Below are 23,939 nucleotides of genomic sequence, written 5' to 3'. Positions count from 1 at the left end.
AGGACTACACGACCTGCCCAAGGTCTAACAACAAGTAATACAAGGATTTGGAACGTAGATCCCAGTCAAGCTGGCCCCAGTGTGCACGCCCGACGGGCAGGCCATGCATATATGGCAAACCGGAATTTGAACCTTTTTTGTTCAACTCCAGAAGTTCCATGTGTGCATCTCTAATTATTAGAGTAACTGATGATTACTTGGGCCCAAGTGCTGATCAGTGGGTGAAAATGACACCTAGGGACCCCTCCCAACCAGAAGGAACTGACTTCAAGAGAGGGGGAGACCAGCGAGGTGACCCCTGATCCCAGTTCTATCCTAGGACCTCGACTGTCCGGGGATGAACTGTGATGGGGACCCTTATGGTGGGGCCTCTGAGCAGCATGGCTGGGCTTGGATATGAAGGACCCAGATGAGTGAAAACCACATGGCTGCAGCAGCGTTGGGCCCAGGCCTGGAGGGGGAACCATCCACTACCCCCCATCACCACCCCTGAGAAGCGGCTGTTGTCCAGCAGGGGCTCACAGGCACACTATGCAAAGCCACAGGCAAAAATCCCATGTGACAGCAAGGCTGACCCCCCAGCTCCCAGCCTCCAGGACGATGCTCTGGCCACTCAGCACTGGGCCTGGGCTGTGCACAGGGACCACAAGCCCCACGGTCCATAGCAGTGCCCAGCCCTTCTGCAGGCTCTCTGGGTCCAGCTGGAGCTCTGACTTCGGAGATGAGACCAGAAGGCTGTCCCAGGAGAGGAAAGAAGGATGTACTTACATGGCCCAAGTTAGCGAATGGTGGTTCAGAATACTACTAACTTGATTATTAAGAGAAATATGACCCTCTCTGTGGCCTAAGATAATGAAGGGGGATAAACAGTGACCCCATATTTATAAGTGGATCACTCAAAATGCATTAATGGACACATGCACGCCCTTATCCAGCTCCAGGAGAAGAAGCTCGAAGCCAGCTCTTCTGATTCACACAGAGGCCAGGGGTCTCTGCCGCTGGAGGGTTGTCACGAAGCTGCAGCTGGTCTCCCCATAAATGAAGAGCCTCACACAGTAACAGGGACCGAGGCGGCAGCATTCCTCGGTGCCATGGGGCCCGCCCCAAACGTGGCAGAGCCTGCTCCCCTGCCGGGGCACTGGCCCACCCCAGCCCCTCCCAAGCTGCAACCTGACTTCAGAACACTGGGTCAGGATGCATCCAAGGATCTGCCACCTCAGGACAATGCTCTTCCTTCCTTCTAGTCCTTTAGATCTCAAACAGAGAAGGGAGCCTTCTGGAACAAAGGAGGGATCCACTCCCTGAACCCAGGGCGGCCACGTGCATTGTCTCAAAGGGTCACTCACAGCCAAGTGGAGTCTCCTTTGTGACCTCTCCACTCAGAACAGCAGTTCACACACACTCCTGGGAAGAGGGCTAGTTTTGCATGGGTCAAGCTAGAACCTAAAAACAAACACAATTTTGCCACGTGCCAGCTTCTTACCACATTGAAACTGAGATTTTAAAGAAATGAACACACTAAGAAACAACTGAGTCACTTTCTCAGATTTTCAGCCATTATAAATCATTGCCTAAAACTAGCAAGTGTGTCTTTCTAGCTCCTTGCTACTCAGAGTGGTCCCTGGGCCAACAGCATGGGCTTCACGTGGGCACCTGTTGGAAATGCAGGATCTCAGGCCCCACCCAGACCTACACATTCAGAATCCACCTTTTTACAAGATCCCCAAGTGGTTTGTGTACACATTAAATTCTGAGAAGTGCTGCTCTAACTCGCCCAGAGGCCTTTTTTCTCCTGGTCAGAGTATTTTGCCAGACTGAGGCCACGCACATTGTCAGATGTCAGAATGCACCCTGCCACCCCACGTGGCCGCAGATTTCCACAGACAATCCTCTGCCTCCTTCATTGGAGGCTGACCATTTCCTGCGCACCGTGGAAGGTGCGCCCACTTTCCTAGTTCCCTGCGTTCCTCTTGTTCCCCCCATGCCTCCCCTGCCCACCCCCATTCTACTCATGATGTCATATTGGCCTTCTGATCACGCCCCCCCCCCCCCGCCTGAACGTTCAGCTTCACCCCACCCTCATTGCCTACTACATGGTGTCCAGTCTCCCTGGCCTGAGATTTATGGGTGGCTTTATCATTCCCTCTTCATCTCACTGTACTCCCCCCACGCCCTGAACTCCTCCAGCCTTCTTTGCAGATTGCTGCTCACATGTTTTGCCTGCCTTCAATACCCTCCACCACACCTCTGCTAATCCAAAGACTCCGAGTCCTTCACACTGGCTAAAACACTTCCTCTGGGTGGCCTTTCCAGCACAACATAATCTTCTCTGAGCCGCCCAGTGAGTTCCTTCTCACCCCTGTCCCTTTCCACCTTCTACTTAGAGTTACTGGCATACACGCCTCCCATCCCCTGTTACATGTGAACAATTTAAAGCAGGGATCCTGCCTTATTCATCTTTGCTTCTAACGAAGATGTTAACACACAGCTGAAGTGATCAGACAGTCAAACCTCAAATGTGGAACACATAATTCAACCCCCCTTTGTTTTCCTAATGTGTATATTTATAAGGAAGCTCAACTATTATGACCATATTTAAGATACCGTTAACAAATTGTCTTTATGGGAAATATCGAAATTTCTTTAAATGGGGCTATCTTGGAAAATCTAGATTATCTGATTCCTGATTAGACATTCAATAAATGGTTGTTGAATAATGAATGAATGAGAACAGATTATTCTCCCTCAGTAAAGTGATGTGTTCATCCTTAGGTCTCCAGTCTGGGTAAGCTAAACAGTGAATTTTGAGATGAGACAAGCATATAGTTTAACTAATGGCCTGATGAAAGCAGGAATTAAGAAGAGAAGTTTCTCCCTCAAGGACCCATGTGACGTCACTGTGAAGTAACAAGGCTGATCCCTGCAGGGCTTGTGGAATCACCTTGTCGCTGTGTGGTCACACACATTCCCATCAGACCTCAGAACTGAATGTGCTGACTGCAAGACTCCTTTTCCCAGACTGAATAAAGCGCTGCCAACATCTAAGCTGCCGCTGAAAACTAAGGCAATTTACAAGCAGTGGAGTGAGTTCTGATGGATGAAGGAGGAAGATTCAGCTGCCGGGGGAGTGGGGATGGTGAAGATGCAGGGGATGCAACCACAGAGTTCTCTAATTCTGGCTACATTTGCCTTTGCAACTTAAAAGTGATAATATTTTACCATGACCCTGTAGAAGAAACTTTTGTGTTGGGGTTCCATGGCATAGAGTCACCTATATAAGGGGAAAGGAAGCTTCTAGATTGGCCTAAAGCAGAAATAGCTGGGGTTCAGGTCTCTTCCCTTGGAACTAAGCTGAGGCTGGTTCCTGACCTGGAGAAATGACTGAGATGGATCACTGTTCATGTCTTGTAAATATTTCAGAGCATGGGGTTGCCTGATCGGCTTGAACACTCCTGTGGAAAACTTAGAAAACCACAATTGGTCCACAAGTGTTAGCAGACAAAAATATCAGATTTTCAAAGTCACTATAAAGTCTTAATAAAATAATGAAGTGGAAAGTATTGGCTCTTATCTTTTTTTTCTTAAAAGGCTATTCTTAAGATGCTAACTTCTCTTTTTAAACAGTCATAAAGCTGTAGCCTTATCTTAGTAGCAGATCTCCTGGAAAGAGCCAATAAACAAAACGCCTTCAACATTTTGTCATTGGAAATTCAGCTAGAAAAGCAAAACTCAAGCAGTTTTAGTGTTTGGTCATTGAATAGACTCTGGTTTTGATTATAAACACCAGAGTTTCTAGATGCCAAATGTATCCAGAGCTGGGGCTGGGCGCCTTCGCAGAGTTTGCTTTAAGAAGCAGAGAGGAGTGAACCTTGGTGCATATCCTACCTGTAACCAGCTACCAGCAAATAGAGGTTCTGCTTAATTAGTGAGGAATTGTTTCCATTAAAACCTCAATGGCATTCAAATCAGCTAAATTAACAGCTAGAGAAACAGCCACAACTAAATTACATTCCACTGTTTCCAATTAAGTTGGAAGGCTTGGGTGCGGTAACCACTAACATTATAAATGAGGAGTCTTTGCCAAAAATGAACTCCTTCAGTTTTTCTCCGACCATTAACAGCCTGGGCTAATAGAATTAGCTCACTCAATGTGTGCAGGAGAACGGAGTTAAGCAAGCCACTTAAAAGCATTAATTTATTCATGGAAGCACTTCACGCCAAAGGCTGTGCTAGGTACAGGTTAAGACTTGAAATGTGAGGCTCAGATGGGAAACCACCGCGTAAGAGGAAAGCAACATCTCTTGTTTACAGTTTCCATTCCCAACACACTTAAGGAATCACTGGCCTTCTGAAATCAGAGAAAAACTATCAGACTGGCCAATCACATTGAACCCTCTGGCTCCTCTGTCACTGCTGGTAGCTTGGGGTTACTGAGGTCAAAATAACTATGATGTCAATATTTATACAGCAGTTTTCAAAGATTCGTATATCCTCCAGTCTCTAAGAGAAGCATGATATTTAGAGAAAAGTTTAGAATCTTTGTAGTAATTGTAGCTTGGACATCCATTAGGAGGCTGCCAGCAGACTTAACTGCAAACCTAATTCGTGATTTTAGGGGCTCTGGGAAGTCTCTGACGCTCCCAAACCCATTACCTTCCTGCTGGTATGTGTCCAAAACCGTACTATTATAGATTCATGGCTTTGCACCGAGATTCCTATTTAAGATCCTCTGGAGGAGAGACACTTGGCTATTATCTGCAAAGGACTTAAGCACGCCTGGTACTGTGGAAATTTAAAGAGTGAGTGAGGTAAGTTTTGGGCTCTGATCTTGGCATCCAGCCTATCCACCGATCCTTCAGTAAAGTTCCTTTCTTTCCACTTTGAGTCTCAAGGCTTTGAAATATCTCCTTTTATCACGTTATTAAAGATCACATCTCTCAAGTCCTTGGTTTGTACTAAGGTGTAAATGACTGATACCAATTTAGTGTGTAACTTCTTCAAGGGACTTTTGCATTTACTGAGATTCAAAGCCTGAACATAGAAAAGCTCCAGCAAAAGGAGTTTCTGGAAGCAGCCAGCTACACGCTGAAAATTGTCTGCTCTTTTGGTCTACACGCAGATTTTGCAAAAGGTATATTTTGCAAGGTATATTATTATTACTAATTTAATCTCTTTACTTGTTATAGGTCTATTCAGATTTTCTCTATTTGAATCAGTTTGATAAATTCCTGCCTAGGAATTTATTCATTTCATCTATTTAATTATTGTTATACAGTTGTTCATAGTATTTCTTTATGTGTTTTTATTTATATAAGGTTGATAGTAACAACCCCTCTTTAATTCCTGATTTTATTAATTTTGCTTTTCTCTTTTTTCTTTGGTCAGTCTAGCTAAAAGTTTGTCCCTTTTTTTGATCTTTGCAAAGAGCCAGCTTTGGGGTTTGTTGATTTTCTTTATTATTTTCTATTTTCTATTTCATTAATTCCCACTCTAGTCATTATCATTTTCTTCCCTCTGTTTGCTTTAGGTTTAGTTTGCTTTCCGCCCCCCCCACCCCGGTGTTTTAAGGTGGAATGTTAAGTTAATTATTTGAGATTTTTCTTTTTATTTATTTATTTATTTATTTTTGGCTGCGTTGGGTCTTCGTTGCTGCGCACGAGCTTTCTCTAGTTGTGGCGAGCAGGGGCTACTCTTCACTGCAGTGTGCGGGCTTCTCATTGCATTGGCTCCTCTTGTTGCGAAGCACAGGCTCTAGGCGTGCCGACTTCAGTAGTTGTGGCACACGGGCTCAGTAGTTGTGGCTCATGGGCTTAGCTGCTCCACGGCATGTGGGATCTTCCTGGACCAGGGCTCAAACTCGTGTCTCCTGAATTGGCAGAACGATTCTTAACCACCGCGCCACCAGGGAAGTCCCTCTTTTTTTTAATATAGGCATAGCTATAATTTTCCCTATAGGCACTACCACTACATCTCTTAGCTGCATCTCTTAGGTTTTGCTATGTTGTGTTTTCATTTTCATTCATCTCAAAGTATTCTCTAATTTCCCTTGTGATTTCTTTTTGACTCATTGGTTATTTAGGGGTGTGTGGTTTAATTTTCATAAATTTTTGAATTTCCCAAGTTTCTTTCTGTTACTGATTTCTAAATTCATTCCATTGTTGTTGGATGATTTCAGTCCATTTGAACTTATTGTTTTATGGTCTAGCATGTGTTCTATTCTGGAGAATATTCTATGTGCACTTGAAAAGAATGCATTCTGATACTGTTAGGTGGAGTATTCTAGAGATGTATGTGAAATCTAATAAGTTTATAATGTAGTTCAGGTTTTCTATTTCTACAGTGGTTTTCTGTCTAACTGTTCTGGCCCATGGTTTGATTTAATCAATAGAAGCTGTGATGGTTAGTTTTATAAAACAACTTGACTAGACCTCAGTGTGCCCAGATAATTGGAAAAATCTTATGATGAATGGATAAAGAATATGTGGTACATATATACAATGGAATATTACTCAGCCATTAAAAAGAATGCAATAATGCCATTTGCAGCAACATGGATGGAGCTGGAGACTATCATACTAAGTGAAGTAAGTCAGACAGAGAAAGACAAATACGATACCACTTACATGTGGAATCTAAAAAAAAAAAAATGATACAAATGTACTTATTTACAAAACAGAAACAGACTCACAGACATAGAAAACAAACTTATGGTTACCAAAGGGGAAGTGGTGGGTGGAGGATAAATTGGGAGTTTGGGATTGACATATACACACCACTATATTTAAAATAGATAACCTACTGTACAGCACAGGAAACTCTGCTCAATATTCTGTAATAACCTAACTGGGAAAAGAATTTGAAAAATAATAGATATATGTGTATGTATAACTGAATTACTTTGCTGTGCACCTGAAACTAACACAATATTGCAAATCAACTATAGTCCAATATAAAATAAAAAATTTTTAAAAAACCAATGTTATTCTGGGTGTGTCTGTGAGGGTGTTTCATAATGAGATTAACATTTGAATTGGTAGACTGAGTAAAGCAAATTGCCCTCCCGAATGTGGGTGAGACTCATCCACTTAATAGAAGACCTGAATGGAACAGAAAGGCTGAACAGGGACTTCCCTGGTGGCGCAGTGGTTAAGAATCCACCTGCCAATGCAGGGGACATGGGTTCGAGCCCTGGTCCAGGAAGATCCCACATGCCGCAGAGCAACTAAGCCCGTGCACCACAACTACTGAGCCTGTGCTCTAGAGCCCACGAGCCACAACTACTGAGCCCATGTGCCACAACTACTGAAGCCCATGCACCTAGAAGTCCGTGCTCCACAACAAAAAAAGCCACCGCAATGAGAAGCCCGTGCAACGCAACGAAGAGTAGCCCCTGCTTACCGCAACTAGAGAAAGCCTGCACACGGCAATGAAGACCCAACACAGCCAAAAGTAAATAAATTAATAACAATAAAAAAAGGCTGAACAAAAAGAGAGAATTCCTTCTGCCTGTTTGAGCTGCAACATTGGTCTTTTCCTGTCTTTGGACTCAAACTGAAACACTGGCTCTTTTGGGGTCTTGATCCTGCCAACTTTTGGACTGGAACATAGATGACCAGCTCTCCTGATTCTCAGTCTTTTGGACTCAGACTAGAACTACATCATCGGCTCTCCTGGGTTGCCAGCTTGTCGACTACAGATCTTGGGACTTCTTGGGCTCCATAATCACATAAACCAATTCCTTCTAATAAGTCTCTATCTTTAAATATATATACACCCTATTGGTTCTGTTTCTCTGGAGAACCCTGACTAATACAGAAGTGACATTCTCAACCAAAGGTTAAGACGGCCTGGCAGTTTTCCCTCTTGCACTTTTAGGAGTCCTGAGATACCATATAAGAAATCCAGCTAGCTTACTGGAGAGACCACAAGGGAAGAAGAGGCCCTGACATCAAACAGAGAGTGAGAGAGGCCCAGATATGATGGTGGACCAGTTGAGCCTCCAGATGACTCTGGCTATAGACAGCATCTAATGGAAACCACATAAGACATTCCAAGTGAAACTAGCAGAAGCTGCCTAGCTGAGTCCAGTCAACACACAGAATCATGAGAGATAATGAAAGTTATACAAAAACAGACAACCAAGAAAAAAAAAACAACCATCACAAATGACCATTATAATTGTTGTAGCCACATTTACCGAGCTTTTTGCTCTTTACTGCTTGTATCTCAGACTTTCCATTTAGAATAATTTTCCTTTTCTGTTGGTGGCAAACTACTCTTTTTGTTTACCTAAAAATATCTTTATTTTACCATCATTCTTGAAGAATATTTTCACTGGGTACAGAATTCTAGGATGGCAGTTGTTTCTTTCAATACATTATAGGTATCATTTCACTGTTTTCTGGCTTCCATTGTTTCCATTGAAGTCAAGTGTCACTCATTAATAAGTAATCTGTCTTTTTTCTCTAGCTTCTTTTAAGACTTTCCATTTGTTTTTTATTTTCTTTAGTTCTATTGATGTTTCATGTGAATTGACTGTTGTTATTGCTTTCTCTTGCTTCATTTGTTTATTCATCTTATTACTTACATTATTTATTATTAATATTTATTTATTTATCTTACTTAGGATTTATTTGCCTTCTTGACTCTCCTACTCTCTTTTTAGGACCTTCTATTATCTGTTAAACCTTCTCACTTTAGCCTGTGTAGTAATGAACACAGTGTGGTACTGGCAGAGAAATAAAATAGACCAATGGAACAGAATGGAAAGCCAGAAATAAACTCGTAATTGTATGAACAGTTGAAATATAATAGAAGTGATAGAGCAGAACAGTGGGGAAAGGATGGATTTTACAATAAATAATACCAGGGAAACTGGATATCCATATAGGAAAAAAATAAATTTGGAGACTCACATCACACAAAATTCCAGATAGTCCTAAGGAAATTTTTAGAAGATAATAAAGGAGACTATCTTCTCATTGTGTTAAATTAGGAAGCATAAAATTTGTTTCATTTGAGGTGATGTTAACTTTTTTTTCACTTGGATAATATCTGGTGTCTAGCAGATCACTTAATTATAAAGATATCTTAAATTTTTTTTAAGATTTTTAAAACTATGGCTAAACAATTGTATGTCTCATGTATATAATTTTTAAAAATACAAATAGAGGGGACATTTGTTATTTTCCTGCCCAGCACCTATTCCCCTTCATCAGGTAACAGATGCCTGAATGCTTTTAGAGAACCTCCCACCTCAGACCCTATATTTCGGTGGAGCTAACTCTACCCTCACTTCCTGGGGTGGGCATCATTTCCTTCTGGCCCACAGTTATAAATTCAGAGGTGGGAATGTGACCCAAGTCAAGTTAATCAGATATGTATTTTTTAATTTTAACAAAGTCTTATGTAGTGTTTACAATATGCTTGGCACTGTTCTAAACACATTACAAATATTAACACATTTCGCATGTGTAATCCTGTGGAAAAGCGTACCATCAACCACTGTACTGATAAGGGAGCTATGGTACAGAGAGGATAAGTAATTCACCCCTGGTCATACAGCTGGTAAGGGACAGAGCTGGGATGTGAACCTGGGCAATCTGGGGGGAGAGTCCATGCTCTTAACCACTATACAACATGGCTGTTTTATTTGAGCACTTAGAAAGGAGGCATCCTCTCTTCCACTGGACATGAGCTGCGGGGTTGAAACTTTGGTGTAGACAATGCAGGTAATGACAGCCATTTTACCACCAGGCGGTTAAAGACTACCTGAGAATGGATGGGGTCAACACAGAGGGAAACTAGGTCCTGATGACCTCACCAAGTCCCTGGTTCCAATGTGCATGAACATCTACCCCTGGACTTCATAGTTTCATGATCTTCCCCAGCAACCATATGGATACACATATATACTTTTCCTCTCCATAAACAATCTTAGTGGGGTTTTCTATAACTTGCAACCAAAAGTCTTGCTCCTAATAGAACTAGTAAAGGACTTGAGTTATTTTGAAATTATTCTGATTGAATAAACTGTATTCTATCTAATTGTGGCTTAACTCCAGGACTGAACCACATAAGTCATGGCTTTAAAAGCATTAAAATAACTTTACAAGCACCTGCTTAAGACCTACTTTGGTTTTAATCCCAATGGAAAAAGTCCTACAAGGTAAATGCCTGTCTTATACGTTGAGATGGACATTTGCATGTAGGAAGCTTATTTGGGGAGTGCTCTCTGAAGCAACACCTGTTAGGGAGTGAGGAAACAGGACGAGGCAGAGGGAGAGGCTGAACACTGAGGAAGTCACAAAAAAAGGCCACAGCAGATCCCATGGGAATTACAGAGCTGGGACACATTCAAAATTGCCTTGAGCTGAGGTAAGAGTGCTGGGCCTTTGAACCCCTGAATCAGCCCAGGCCACTCTGGGAGAGATATAACTTTGGCCCCTTGGCCATGGCAACACCTGGAAGGGACTTGGCAGTGAGGGATCAGCCCCCGATACCCTCAGTAGTTGGGGGAATGAACGCCTTAGTCGGGAAGGGTGATCTGGATGGTGCACTACATCCTCCATTACAGCTCTGACTCCATCAGTCCTTAGTCATTATTGTCCTTATTTTACAACCTGGATTCAAGTCCTAGTCTTTCTGGCTCCAAAGTCCTGTCATGTCCACTGCACATCCCTGTTACCACCACTGTCAGGCTGGTGATCCATTCTGGGAAAGCTAAGACCCTGCTTCTGTGTCCAGCTTCAAGGGCAAACATGCTTCCATCACACTCACAGCTAGAGTTCATCACTGGAAGATATATTCTACCAAGTAAAAAGATGTAATTACTGACAAATACTACTACCTCTCACCATTTCCCAGGTAGCCTATTAAGAAAAGGTTCATGTTAGGTAGAAATTTATAGACAAAATGATGAGGGCAAAACACTTCCTGGGAATCTTTCTAGCCATACCAAGCACAAATAAACAGAAAATGTTTGTACACTTTGCCAACTAGCTCAGACAGAATCTAAGGAGGAAAAGTTATTAGTTAAGGTTGAAAGGAAATTGGCAAGAAATGTGTATGACCTGAGGCATCTTTGTTCAAGAGCAGAACTGAATGTCCTTCCAATTAGCATGCTTATGCTACAGAATGACCCTTTCCCCCACTCTTCCCAGCCCTACCCAGACATTTTTTCCTATTTCTCTCTCTTTTCTCCGCCCCCGCTCACACATCCTTAGAATTTGGCATCTTGATTGGTACCATGCTGGATATCTATGGTGTGTCTGCTCAGTCCTTCTTCCTGAGATCTGCTCCTCCCTTCACTCCAACCAGTGAGAGGTGGGCTGCCTGCCTTCAGAGGTGTGCACTTGACTTTGCCCTTCTCTAGAATATTTTGGCCTGGGACCAAAGAAAGAGAGGCAGCTCTCCTTTAACAGTGAAGAGTGAGATGCAAAGCCAGGCCTCTCGGTGACTATGTTTTCTGCTGTGAGAAAGGAAGAGGTGTTGGTGGCATGTCATTCCCTGGTTCCAGGGGTCCCCAGACCAACCACAAACTTGCCCCATTGGAGATTGTTAATATGAGCCCTACGTCTGCCCCTTCGTCCACGCTAGCCAGAGTTGGGTTTCCGTCCTCACAGTCCTAATACATCACAGACTCATAAAATAGGTAGACCTTTGAGAGGATATCCAACACAGCCCTCTGCCTCCAGGCAAGAGTATCCTTAAAATAACAAAGGTGGCTACCATACTTAAGACTCTCCATGGAAAGAAACTCCACTTTTTCTTTCATAGCCTTTAAATTATGTATTTCCTTATTTGTCTCTTATCCACATGTCTTTCAATCTTCCTCTCTAGAATGGAACCCTGATTCTCTATCACCTGAGGTCACCAGGTAGGCTCAGGAAGTACCACTGAAACCTGACAGGCCTTGTTTGCATGGATCATGGAGGGTGAATCTGTTCCTCAGTTTCCGTCCACAGAACTCTCACGGTCTTCCCTTAGAAGATGCTCTTATTCAGTGCCTACACTGCCCAAGATAGAACCTCATGGGAGCCAGGCAATAAAATCATTTAATTAGCTGACAATAGAAAACAGATAGGCACTGTTTGTATCATCAACCTTCTTTTACTTAAACAGTGATTTCATTGTCCTGTGGCTTTCTTCCCAATATGTTTAAACATTCTGCATAAGACCTAATTCCATCCCTTCTTTTCATGTCGATTTTTTTTCCATCTTCTTGGAATCTCTTTGGATACTTTAATCTTTCTCAGAATGTAGAGTCCAAACCCCAAAATGATGTGTGGTGAAGCCTTGAGCAGTGGCAAGGGGAGTAGGGAGTTATTTTTCAACTGCTGTATGAAGTTATTATGCCAGGCCATTAATATATCCGAGGATCAAGTTTGAGTTTAAAATAACATGGTGACCTTTCCCTCTACTCTCCTAGGACTTTCAGAGTCAAAACATGTGCCCTGCAATCCCTGACAATCTGTCAGGAGATGAGTCCTGACTTGTTCATAAAATGGACATCACAGCCATGAGTTCATATCCAGTACAGCACTCATGTCTCATGCTACGACAAGTGATTGGTCTAGGATATTCCTCTAGAGGCCCACTAAAAGCCCAGGGCTCCTCAGGGCTTTTGATTTTTAAGCAGATGTTCTGGGAGCTTCTGACAGGTTCCTCATTCTTTGGGGATTAGCCAGAGGTGGAACAGACCTGTTCAAGCAGCTGTGATCCTAGGAACGTTAGTTCATAATTTCCATCCTGTTGAGCATTTTTGATACATCTTTGAGTACCCTTTCTGTGCCAAGACCAGGCCCTTCCCTGCTTCAAGGAAGGAAGGTTTGGGCACATGAAAGAGATGTAGGTGTCCACAATCCTTCCGTCACTTGCACCCTTACTGGTTTCCTCCACCCATAGGGGTGAGGGGGCTCACAGCTGTCAAGAAGCTAAAGACGGTTCAGCCAGGAAGGCTGGGAGTAGACTTTGGCTTAGGCAGCAACCTGATTAGGTCCTATAACTATAGGACCTAATCCTGGTAAAAGCAGTCAGCAGAGAATCAGGGGTGGTTTGTTTGTTTGGTCCAACAAGCTACTAGCAGGTTAAAAATGACTGAGGCGTGTGTATTTGACCGCCATTAACAAACCTACAACAACAAGCCCCTTTAGGGACATTAAAGAAAAGAACAATGTGATCAGTGCCATTCTCAAACTCCCAAACATTTCTAGTCCAGAAAGGATAGGAGAAATGCAATCTATTTTAGGGCTTTGTCAATGACTTTTTAAAAAAGTAATACGTTTGATTTCCCACTTTGATTATTTATCTAAAGAGCCCCTAGGTAGGTGTGGATGTGAAACCATTGGTAGCACAGTAGCCCGGAAGACTGTGTGGGATGCCGGGCCCTGGGAATTGAGAACTCCGTCTTCTTCCTCACTCTGACCTCTACTACTGCTGCCGCCAAGGTCTAGGAACCGTCATCATTTATTATGTGAGTTCTCTATAATTGGAAACACTTTGGAGGAAACTTTTCCACATTTAGAAAGTCATTAACCCTGAGTCTCTAATACGTACGTTCTTCCATGTCCTTACTTTATGCACTGAAAGTCTTATTCTCCAGAGTGTCCATCATGGCTGGAGTGGAACTAGGGAGACAAAGGCGCAGTCCCCCTTCCCCAGGGTTCTGGTCCCTGGGGTGGGGACGATGCTGAAATGCAGACCTAAGAGAGTTTCTTAAGTTCTGCTGCAAGTGGCACGCTCTGCCCCTCTTGGAGGGCAGGATGGAGATGAGGGGTGGGCTGCTTTTTCAAGGGTCTCCAGAGGCAGACCACCCAGGCGCCAAACCCACTCCACCACCCACAAGCCGTGTGATCGCCAGCAAGTAGGTTAGCAATCTGTGCCTCCAGGTCCTCACCTGTCAAATGCGGGAAACAGTAGTGCTGGCATGTATGGGCTGTCCAGAGGACTAAATGAGTTAGCACGTGTGAAATGTCTACTGCTTGCTCCCTGTGAGTGCCCAGCTCAGTGGAGCCATCGATTATCTTTTTTTTAGAGATATGGAAACATGTTCAGAGAAGTCAGGGACTTGGTCAAGGTTCCATAAGGATTAGGTGACAAAACCAAGCATGAAACTTAAATCTCTTCTGAGTCTGGGTCCTTTATGACATAATATACGTGTATGTGTGTGTGAGAGAGATGAGATCTCCCCCACTGAACTCTCTACTGTGAACATATTTACAGTAGAATAAATAGTTCAGCACCTGGATGTGCCCTGGACCTCGTCTTGGTCAGCGGGTAGAGTCGTGGGGAGCTGACAAAGGCCTGGCTTCATCCAGAACTGCTCTGCTCAAGCTGGAACTGCACAGGAATGCCCTGGGCTCTTGTTAACACGCAGATTCTGATTCAGTGGGTGGAGTGGGAACAGCAACTCTGCATTTCTAACAAGTTTCCTTCTTTTTGTTTCTGTTTTTTTGGCCGCACCATGCAGCATGTGGGATCTTAGTCCCCCAACCAGGGATTGAACCTGTGCCCCCTGCAGTGGAAGTGCAGAGTCTTAACCACTGGACCGCCAGGGAAGTTTCCAAGTAGGGCCGGTGCTGCTTTTCTGGGAACCACACTGCAGCAATGTTTTTGAAAATGTTGGCCAACAAATCTGCTTTATCCTGCACCTTCCTGCTGCTGCCTCTTTGGTTATACAACCTGCCTCCAGTCTCCCCTTACATCCTGAGTCTGAAACTCTGGGTCCATCTACATTGCTCCCCAAAGCACCAGAGCTCCTGAGGCCAATTCCCCGGCTGCAGTACGGCTGGGTCCACCTGGGAGGGCTGAGTCCCAGAGTTCCCGTCAACAGCCCCAACCTGGGGGCACTCTGTGCAGACACCGTGGGGACTGCTGCTGACCCACGTGGTCTGAGACACTTCTGGGGCACCCTCGTGTTTACGGATTCCAAAGAAAACGAATTTTCACTGTGGGGCTGAGCACTGGGGGTGGCAGGGAGCACGGGGGCTGTGGAAGGTGCCTGGTGAAGGGGTCAGCTGCCTCTCCCCAACAGGCCCCAGGGGCGCTGGACCTGTCCATTCGAGAACCTCTGCAGCCCTGATGTCCCCTCTCCCACCCACAGCAATACAAATCACGAGCCTCCCAAGTTTTCCGTCCGGTGCCACCTGGAAGCCCATCCCTCAGACAGGACACCCTTCAAGACATAAAGAGGAAGTGACATCTGACACCCGCTGTGGAAACTCCAGGTCATGGTCAGAGAGTGTGAGAGACACACTGAGAAGTATGAGTGTTGCCATCTGGAGTGTTTGCTCACGTGAGTGGAACAATCCCAGGCGCCCAAACACCAGACAGAATGGAAAATTCTATCTTAAAAAGACAGAATCTTAAAAAGGTCTTTCACTGTGATTTTTCCATGACGTGACCAGCTTTTCACTCAGTTGTTTTTCCCGGCAGATACCAGGTAGGTTTCGACAAAACCGGAAGTGTGGGGAGTGACACCCTAGGAATTAGGACTTTCTCTTTCCTCTCCTCTTCAGGACACACTCTTGTTTCCACAGCAGGCAGCATTAGCGGCGAGTTTGCCACTATTTTCACCACTTTAGAACTAGCTCCTCCTCTGCTGGGGATTTTCCATGGTGACATAAATCTCTAGGCCTCATACTAGCAAAGTATACTAATTGCTACCTCAGTTAGAGCAAGTGAACTCTGGAGATTCCCACGGCCTTGGCCAAGACCTTAATGGGGTGGGTTTTTTAATGTTCTGGATTCTCTTCTTTCCATGCCAGCCAAAAGCAGGCTTCCCTGGCACAGCACAACACCCCTTCAAAATATAAACCCTCTGGATTGGAGGCCTCTGTAAGCCTGCCTATTTAGGCCCTGAACCTAGCAGGAGAAGATGCAATGCATAAAAATAAGCAGAGCAGGAATGTCATTTATTAAGTGACGCCTGCCAGTGTTGGGGAAACTTCCGGTTATCAGATATCTGAGAATGAGGTCAGGTCTGGTCTCTCCAGCTCTTGTGATCAGGACACTGACTCAGAACCAGAAATCTTACCACTGGGCAGTGCCTGCCAGAGTAGGAAGAGTACAGCCAGGAATCAAACCTGGACTCCATGTCAGGTATGGCCCTCCTAGCTGTGCGACCTCTCTGAGCCATTATTTCTTCAAAATGGGGATAATGCACCTGCCTACCTATTCTCATGGGATTATAGGGAGAGGAAGATAACATATTTAAAAGTGATTTGAGGGACTTCCCTGGCGGTCCAGTGGTTAAAGACTTCGCCTTCCAATGCAGGGGGTGCGGGTTCAATCCCTGGTTGGGGAGCTAAGATCCCACATGCCTTGTGGCCAAAAAACCAAAACATAAAACGGAAGGAATATTGTAACAAATTCAATAAAGACTTTAAAAATGGTCCACATTAAAAAAAAAAAAAGTGATTTGAAAGCCGTAAAGTGTTATTCCATGCATAAAATCTGGGCTTATTGTGAAGGTTAAATTAAATGAGAACATTCACACACACACACCACACAGAGGTGTTTAACAAGTGGCTTTCTAGAAAGGGAAATGCCAGTGATTTTTATCATTTGCCAATTTCTATGGCATAAATAATACCTCCATGGCTGATTTCAAAGTATCAACGTGATGTTACTGCATATCAAGTTGAGAAGAAATGTGCATAATTGACTCCTGTGAGCTGAGCTGAGCCGCTCAAGCACACCACTGTTTACTTATTTTACCCCCTCTTATGTGAGGCCCTTAGCGCGGTGCCTGAAAAGGAGGGACCCCGACCTCCTCCTCCTCCTGGTCATATTCACTCACTAGGTGGGGAAATGGCAGACCGGTCCAGTCGCCGGAGTCAAAAACGTTGGCTGGTGTGTGCTCTAAAGTTCTGGGGAGATTCTCACACAGCCCGGATTGGGAAAGCAGCAACTGGCTGCAACTCCTTGGGGGCTGGGACCACGTCCCACTTTTGTTTGTATCCTCACTTCCAGAACAGGGCCTGACCCACTGGATGCTTCCCTAAATGACGTGATGGCAGCTCATTAACTGTAGCTAAAATGATCCAGAAAGGGGTCAGACCCACAGGGATGTGAGAGGAGAGGGCCCTTGCCTGCTGCATTTGCACCGCTGGCATTCTCGCTACTCCTCCGCGTGCCGTCCCTGCTGACCTGTGCTGCTTCTTCAAGCGCCGCCCATGAGCCCCCAAACCCACCACCCAGCCTGGTTCTGCTGCTTCCCCTCTGGGTCCTGTGGCGCCTGCGTCCACTTACTCCCCCGCTCCGAGTTTAGTTATCCCCTCAGGACCCTCAGGTCCCAGGGCACCCTTCTTTCTCCCTGTACTGAGAGCCGCAAGGCCAGATGCTTTAAACTCAAGACAAGGAGTGGAGGCAGTGAGCGCATGCGTGTCTGTCTCCGCTGCCTTCCCCGGCCCTCTGCCGCCCGGCTTGGCTTCTTCCAGCTCTGTCCCTAGGACAGCGTCCATCCAGAACAGAACCTCAGTAAATATTACCTGAATAAAGAGAAATAATTCATGGGGACAGGACTACAGGAAGGGAGGAGAGGAAGGCATTCCAGGTGAATTAATTACTGCAGGAAAGACCTAAAGTAATTGGTGCTTCCTCAGCCTGAGTACAATAGCAAAGGAAAATTGATTTTTAAGCCAAAAATGTTCACCTCTCCATCCATCGCTGAAGATATGTCCCACCCATTTTTATGTTCTCTCTCAACCCTGCATGCCAACATAAACTACCAACTCCTTTGGCTTTCTCAAGTAACCTGGAGAAAAATGAGACGGAGTTCTCCAAGAATGGAACAAAAATTTCCACATCACCTGTTTTAGGTACAAATACAATGGCCAAATTTTCTCAACTCCAATAGAAAAGGTATAACTCTTGCACTTACCAGGAGAAGGGAACAGCCTACTTGTAACCAGGGTCACCGTATAAAAATCCAGCCTTGAAAGCTACAATCAATGGTCCTGATGGCTGAGTTCCTGATCTGAAAGTTAAATGTTCGTATACACTCAGAACATGTGTGACACCCTGCTTTAAAGAAAACAAGGGAGGGCTTCCCTGGTGGTGCAGTGGTTAAGAATCCGCCTGCCAATTCAGGGGACACAGGTTCGAGCCCTGGTCCGGGAAGATCCCACATGCCGCAGAGCAACGAAGCCCGTGAGCCACAACTACTGAGCCCGTGTGCCACAACTACTGAAGCCTGCGCGCCTAGAGTCCATGCTCCACAACAAGAGAAGCCACGATGATTCGAAGCCCGCGCACCGCAAGGAAGAGTAGCCCCAGCTCGCCAAAACCAGAGAAAGCCCACGTGCAGCAACGAAGACCCAACACAGCCAAAAATAAATACATAAAATAAAAATTTTAAAAAAAAGGAAAACAAGGGAGAGAATTAGTATTTATTAAGCACCAAATACAGCCTTTATGAAGACGCCGTGCTCAGTACAGAATACCAATCCACACACAGCCCTGTGAAGTATACTTTTTACCCCATTTTAGAGATGAGGTAAACATGCACAGAGACTTAGGAAACACGCCCAAGGACACAGAATAAATGCGCGGCAGAGTCAGAACTACCACAGGGTCTCCCTGGCTGCAGCCATGGACACAGATTCCAGATTTAGTTACTGCTGTCACTTTTCCGTAGGTTCTCCAGAATGAATCCCAGGAGAAGAGTCATCAAGACCACAAAAGGAGGCAAGCCCTCCTCCTTTTCCTTCCTTCCGCTGCCCTTCATGGAAGCCAAGCACGAGGAGAGAGAGGAAGGAGGAGCAGTGTTTAAGGCAGGGAGTATGTGATCAGTGACCAGATAGAAATTCTTAAGCTCACAGCTATTAGGTCTTTAGGTTTATGGGCTCAAGACACTGAGAGGAATGATGTTAGCTCTTTTAAAAAAAAAAAAGATTAGAGGCAATAAATGATTGCTTAAATTAAAATGGAGCAATTCATCATGCAGTCCTTGGAGTCTCTCAGTGTCCATTAATCAGTCCCTCACCTGACCTCTGCCCCCATCACCCCCAGCTAAAGTCCTGGACGGGAGGGAGTGTGGCTCATTCATCTTAGAACTATTAGGACCTAGCAGACAGAGTTGCTGGCAGAGAGTGAGTCTTAAAAAAACAAGTCTGACTGGGAGTTGAGCAGGAGTCAGGTAGGCAAAGAAAAGGATGGGAGTGTTTCCAGAGAAGGGACAACACAGGCAAGAGGCTGGAGGTGAGAGCGCAGTGTGATTTGGGCATCTTTGGTAATTTAGTGTGATTAAAACCAAAAGCTGTATGTATGGGGGGGGGCGGAAGGAAATGGCATGAATTGGGAGATTGGGATTGACATATATACACTACTATGTATAAAATAGGTAACTAATGAGAACCTAAAAAAGAGGGGATATATGTATACGTAAAATTGATTCACTTCGCTGTACAGCAGAAACTAACACAACATTGTAGAGCAGCTATACTCCAATAAAAATTAATTTTAAAAAAAAGAAAAAGAAAAAAACAGTCTGTTGAATTTGGACTAGTTTTTTCTACCTTTAATCCCAGAGTAAGCTTTTGGCATCTTTCGGCTAACTCTCATCCTCGGCCTGCCTTCTCTAGACTATGACTCCTCCCCAACTCTTGCTTGTGTTCCCCGTGTATAACAGGGTTTTAGCGCTCACAGAATTGTAGGAAGAGAATCTCTTACGTTCTGAGTCAGACTATACGTCCTTCAGGGCAGGAACAGTTTTGTTATCAAGTTTTGTACCCTAAGCACCTAGCATAGTGCCTGACACACAGGAAATGCTTATTAAACATCCATTAAGTAGGACTGACTCTGGCAAAGGCTGGTGAAAAGGTGTGTCTCTAACATCTGAAATCTTTAAATACAGTCTCTGCAATGTCAGCAGAAAGTCCCAGGAGGACAAGGGTCAGGTCAAACTAGTTATCAAACGTGGCTTGAAACACAGTATAGATGGCTTTGTTTCTAACAGTAGGATCTGTGTATTTTTAGGAGTTGAGAATCCATCAGAGCATCGTGATTTGAAACCATTCTGGCATCACCTGTGAGTAAACCAGGGGAATGAATGACTATTTAGCATGATAAACTCGCAGCCTGACCAGGAAAAAAGCCAGCACGTGGCATCCACTGTGAGTTCCAAATGGGCAGCGGCGCTGTAGGTACATGACTAGGCTGCTACCAAACCTCCTGCCCAAATCCCAGCGTTACAGAAAGCCAGAGCCTGAAGGTGGGGCACCCATTTCTCTACTGCAGCACTTCTCAGAAACTTTCATCATCTAATGTCCATGGGGACTCTTCCTGAAGGGAAGAGGCACACCTTGTTTCCCAAACTCCTTGGGCCACTGAGTACTTCTCTAGTAGAACTTCTGGGTAGTGCTGCACCACATGTGGATCTGCCCTGCATTACATTCAATGCCACAAACGTCGGGTCACCCCCTCCTCCCTGTGCCGAGGTGGTGTTCTGGGTGTGGGAAGGGCCACACGGAGAATGATGGACAGTCTCTCCCCTTGTGGAGTTTTTGGTCTCACGTGGGAGATGAGAGAAGGAGGAATCAGAGAAGAGGCAGAGGTCAAACCAGGATGAAGGTCGGCACATGACAGGTTTCCAAGCAAGGCCAAAAGCAGTGTGAGGGCACAATGGGGGAGACAGAGCACCTGGCTCAGGGGTGGCCACGGGATCAGGGAGACACCTCATGGAAGCGATGGGCCGTCCACTGGCAGACATGAGATGGTGGGCGGAGGGGAGAGTGCTATGAAGGGCAGGGGGAGACACACACGGGGAGGGACAGGCCCCAGCGTGGGGAGGGGGCAGGGAGTGGTGTCACAGGGAGAAAGGCTGGGAAGGAGGTTTGGGCTCACATTACGAATGCCACAAAGAGTCTGTATTTCGTGGAGAACTCTGGAAGCTCTTTAAGCAGGGGGTGGGGGGGTGACATAACTAGAGCCACATTTTAGACCATAGAGCCCTCCTGATGCTTACCCTTATACCATCTGTTAGTTCACACATAACTCTCTAAGGAGATGACTGATCCCAACACAATATGATATACAGTGAAAGCATACTGAGTTTAATTTGTGTCAGTCTACCGTCTTAGAAATAACAGTGGAAAAGTTTTCCAAAGAAGTTCTATTTTGTAATCATTAGGAATTTTAAGGATTTATATTATGGAAAGAAAGGTGACAGGTGAAATCTACTGTGTTAGTTATCTATTGCTATTTAACAGATTGCTAGGATAAACCTAGCAACTTAAAGCACACATTTATTATCTCACAATTTTCGTGACACAGGAGGCCAGGGCCAGCTGAGCCAGGTCCTATACTTCAGGGTCTCTCACCAAACCGAAATCAAGGAGTTGGGCAGGACTAGGGTCTTATCTGAAGGCTCAACTGAGGAAGGACCTGCTTCCAAGCACAAGTAATTTTTGGCAGAATTCAGTTTCTTGAAGGTTGTTGGACTGAAGGGCTGCCTCAGATCCTTGCTTCCTTTAGGGCCTGGCTGACTACTGGCCCGAGGCCACCCTCAGTTCCTGACCACCTGGGCCTCTCCAACATGCAGGTCGATTTTATCAAAGCCAGCAAGGGAGAAGGTCTGCCTGTAAGACAGAAGTCACTGTCTTATGTAACCTAATCTGGGAAGTGACATCAAGCTGCCTATATAGCTCACTAACTTCCTAGCACAGATTAAACTTATGAGAAACTCATAATGTTTTAATAATTATATTCTAAATGAACCTATAGAACTTGGGATCAGTGCGGGAAGCAATATATCTTGGTGAAATGTTACAATCAAGAAGAAATAACTGTGTCAATCACTTTTCCTGGCGAGTCAGAACCCTATTGGAAGAACAGTCTTGGAGCAGGGAAAGTGGTCCCCCTTACCTCAGTGGGCCCCTCTCCCCTGCCAGCTGTGACTCTGTCCTCAGGACGAAGCTCGGCCAGTCTGCTTTCATTCAAGTCCTCAGACTTGCACAGGCGCTGGGAAAGGAAAGACGCTCTTTTGTTCTGTGCAGATGAAATAAGATACTCTTCATTCTGTCTGGTCTGGTTCATATGCCTTCCTAGGATTGCCTCTTTCACTTGAAGAATGTACCAGCTACATTCCTGAAGATGAGAAACCAAATGTTGTCAGGGCTGATTTGTGATTCTTGTGATTCTCAGAGGAGGAAAGGAAAGACAGAGAGGGTTTATCTGAATGCATGTAACAATCAGAGAAGGACTGTAGGATTGGCTGGGTCAGGAGATGGCTAATAAAACACAGTGCCTTTGATCTATAGGTCGCCAGTTTATTTAGGGTTACCCTGAGAAATTCCCTTGAAATATGTGTTTTTGGAATTCTTCCAGAAAAGCTTAAAATCTTAGGGTTATCTTTTTCTTTTCTTTTTTTTTTTTTTTGTGGTGTGCTGGGTTTTGATTTATCATTCCCTATGAAGTTATGGGTGAGATTTCACCTTTATTTGTTCAAAAACCATCCAGGCACACATAAATGCTCTCCCTGAAGGTGGTAGTGTAGGGATCCTGCCAAATATGACCATCAGGATTCCTAGTACAATTTCAAGGGAAATCGCCACCCCAGCCAGAGCTGTCGAGTGGAGGGTCTCGAGGCCTTGATATTCAACTTGGCCATCAGACAACAACAGGGACTGTTTTCATCAGACTACGGAGCCCAGAGGAAATGCCACAGGATATTAAACATGTCAACACCATGCTTTTCAAGAAGAAATGTGAGAAGCTGGCTTTGGTCACCAAGATGGCCACATTCTATCAATGAGTCAAAGCTGGCTAGGTTCCCTTAGGTTAGTACCCTGCTACTTAGCCAGACAGCAATGTGGAAAGCACAGGATGTAAACTATGTTAGACAAAAGAAATAGAGGCTTTAGGGTATACTGTAAAATTATCCACATTTTGGTCTTAGGGCAAAACCACCTTAGAGTTAGTTGTAAAATGTTTTATTTTGTTTAAGGTGTTTGAGAGGCTGGGGTGGGTGGATGGAGAGTTAAAGTTACATGGGGTTAAGTTTGGGTGTGTGATGCTAAATTTCACCTCAAAAAGAAGTATGCTTTCTCAAAAGTCAGTTTTATGATTTGCAAGGAAAAGGAGTCAGGTCTCCTCAAAATGAAGGAAAGGCCAAAGAGGTAGAAAAGTGCAAAGATCTGGAGGGGAAAGCAGACACTCAGATTCACATTAAGCCTGACTGTACTGTTTCTAATATTTTAAAGTTTTTTACTATGAACTGTAACACACATTCATAAAAATGTATAGAACAAAAATGTATAACTCGATTTGGCAAAAGAATCACGTTAACCATGACCTAAGTTGATAAACGATATTGCCAACTCCCCAGGAGCCCTCCATACACCTTCCCAGCCATCACCCCTGTGTACCCACAGGGGTAACCACCATCCGGTCTTTTGTGGTAATCACTTCCTTGCTTTCCTTTACAGTTTTGACACCCATGCTTGCATCATTAAGTATTATAATTTCAGCTGCTTTTTTTTTTTTTTAAATAAATTTATTTTTGGCTGCATTGGGTCTTCACTGCTGCACGGGCTTTCTCTAGTTGCAGTGAGCAGGGGCAACTCTTTATTGAGGTGTGTGGGCTTCTCACTGCGGTGATTTCTCTTGTTGCGGAGCATGAGCTCTAGGCACACAGACTTCAGTAGTTGGGGCTTGTGGGCTTAGTTGCTCCACGGCATGTGGGATCTTCCCGGACCAGGGCTCGAACCCATGTCCCCTGCGTTGGCAGGAGGATTCTTAACCACTGCGCCACCAGGTAAGTCCTCAGATGCTTTTTGAACTTTATATTATGTACATGGAAACGTGCAGCATGCATTTTTTTTCATGTCTGGCTTCCTTTGCTCAACATGTTTTAGAGATTCGCTCATGTTGTTGCTGTGGTGCAGCTATAATAAATTCTTTTTCATTGATGCATACTATTCCATTGCATGGCTATC

The sequence above is a fragment of the Eubalaena glacialis genome, chromosome 14 (assembly GCF_028564815.1).
Source record: "Eubalaena glacialis isolate mEubGla1 chromosome 14, mEubGla1.1.hap2.+ XY, whole genome shotgun sequence".
Classification (NCBI taxonomy): domain Eukaryota; kingdom Metazoa; phylum Chordata; class Mammalia; order Artiodactyla; family Balaenidae; genus Eubalaena; species Eubalaena glacialis.
The sequence above is the reverse complement of the archived record's forward strand: the minus strand, read 5'-3'. Positions refer to the sequence as shown.